General features: G+C 40.2%; 1 long non-coding RNA gene across 1 annotated transcript; it reads left to right on the top strand.

The window, feature by feature from the left end:
- Positions 1 to 382: 382 nt before the first annotated feature.
- LOC148630791 (uncharacterized) lies at positions 383 to 1,834 on the top strand. The gene is made up of 2 exons (XR_015934996.1): positions 383 to 1,142; positions 1,547 to 1,834. It is a non-coding gene; the product is annotated as an uncharacterized LOC148630791 (long non-coding RNA).
- The last annotated feature ends 409 nt before the right edge of the window (positions 1,835 to 2,243 follow it).

Raw genomic sequence — 2,243 nt, 5'->3', positions numbered from 1 at the left:
TCTATAAATAAAGTTTATTATTATTATTTTTAATATTATTATTATACTTTGTTACATTTTTGGTTAGGACAAAGATTCTAGTAGAGGTGGCCTCTTTTACCCCGTTCCAAAAAATTGGAAAACTACCTTCAGGATACACTGACAATGACCATCTACTGTCTCCTCTAACTGTGTATTGTCATCATGCATATCTTGTGTATTATTTATTGTAGTTGGTTTTGTCATTCTGTAAAGAAGCCACCTTTCAAGGCACTATATAAAATAGTTTGTTATTATTATTTACATTTTTCATCGTAAAATCTGGCGAAGAGTCTTAAGAGAATATCAAAGAACACGTTGCTCATTCCAAGAAATGCCCTCAGCTCGGATTGCAGAGATTGACCTCTCTGTCTCAAATTCTGAGAAACATAGACTCGATTGAAAAATGACCATTTCCTAAGATTCACATAACATCACCAGTCAACATTTGCCACTTGACATTGAAGAATGATGTGAAGACGGGGGTTTGAATTTAATCCTTTCTGTAGGGGGTTTAGACTTCTAAGTCACAAGCTGGGGTTTATGGCAGGAAAGGGGATTAACTGATAAGGACTGCAGATGCAAGCTAGGAACCCCCTTGGGTGTAATCTTAAACTGACCATTTGTCCAGAACATCGTAAACTGGCCAAATACCATGAACCCCCCTCTTTACCATCAGACCGAGTGACGTCAGAAACGGAGAAGAAAACACTATATAACCCAAAAGTTTGTAACAGTACGGCGAACAATACTTCGGTTTTGTTGTTTCTTGCGGGAAACAAGACTTCGGCTTTATTGTTCCTTGCATGCAATAAACTCATTTGTTTTACTTCATCTCGGGATCAAGAACCTTATTTCTTCTGTTACAACAGTCCCCTACAAGTCTGATGTGCCCTACCGCTGAGCAATTTCCATATGAGAATAGCCAGAGTGGAAACCGTCAGCTGGTGCCCTGTGAACTGTGTCACAGGAAGTTTGCTGTAGAGAGGTTGGAGAAACACAGCAAGATCTGCAAGAAGCTTCAGAATTCAAAGAGGAAGGTTTTTGACTCTTTCAAGCACAGGGCCAAGGGAACAGAACTGGAGACATACATCCATAAGAAGAAGGTTAGACCGCCAATCGTGGTAAGGGCTATCCTTAAACTCTTTCCAAGCTTCCCTTGTTTTCTCCTAGAGTCAGACTCAGCTTATAAATCAATGTAAACAATAAATAAGTGTTTTATGAAGTACTCTTCTGAAAAACTGCCGCAAAGGCACATTTGCCAGACAGAATAAATGGGTCTTAGTGACTTCTGAATTCTGTTGTAAAAATCTACATGAGATATCAAGCAAATAGCACTCACGGGAAACAAAACCATAACTAAATTGTACTCTCTACCCAATGACATGAAAGGTAGGCCCAGAAAGCTAAGTTATTACTGTATTGATATTTTCTTGCCTTGTGAATGGTTTGCGACCAGACTGTGTACGCAGTGCTAGTCTAGACTTTTTCTGGAAGCTGTTTCATTGGTTTCATTTCCTGTTCCCAGCTGAGAAAGAACAACTGGAGGCAGAAGCACGAGGATTTCATTCGGAGCATCAAATAGGCCAGGGAGGTGCAGCAGGTGATCACGCAAGGAGGGAAGGTTGTGAACCTGCCCCAGCCCCCCGCGAATCCAAACCCCGACTACGTGCCCTGCCCTCACTGCGGCCGGCGCTTTGCCCCCAGGCCGGCACAGAGGCACATCCCCAAGTGTCAGCACATCAGGAGCCGCCCTCCTCCTCCTCCTCACAGATGAAAACTGATGTGAAGAAGAGTAAAAGAGTCATGATCTTGGCTCACGACTCACGTCCTGCTTTTTCTTTTTAGAAATATATTTAGCACAGTTCATCCGTATGATGATAAAAAAAATGTTACCTTGTTTTAATAAAATGATTTTTTTTTGGTGGACTGGTGTTTGCGTAACTGTGGTTATTTCAGTTTTTTTCCCTTGCGAAAATGTGTGTCGACCGTGAAAATAAATTTCAAGCTGTTCTTATCATTCATACACCTTGACCTCCTAAAAATAATTGTTCAACCTGGAACGTACAATTAGCAGGCAATAGAACAGGTCACATTGGCCTTGGAACCATCAAAAAGTAGTATTCACACATTCTCTGCATCAATTTTCCTTTAAAACAACTGAAAAAGCAAGGTAAAGTGTGATTGATTTTTTTAATTAAAGTTATTTGATTTAATTTATTTAA

The sequence above is a fragment of the Lepisosteus platostomus genome, unplaced genomic scaffold, assembly GCF_059453375.1.
Source record: "Lepisosteus platostomus isolate fLepPlt1 unplaced genomic scaffold, fLepPlt1.hap1 Scaffold_90_H1, whole genome shotgun sequence".
Lineage (NCBI taxonomy): Eukaryota > Metazoa > Chordata > Actinopteri > Semionotiformes > Lepisosteidae > Lepisosteus > Lepisosteus platostomus.
Note: the sequence above shows the minus strand (reverse complement) of the source record. Positions and strands in the feature narration are given on the sequence as shown.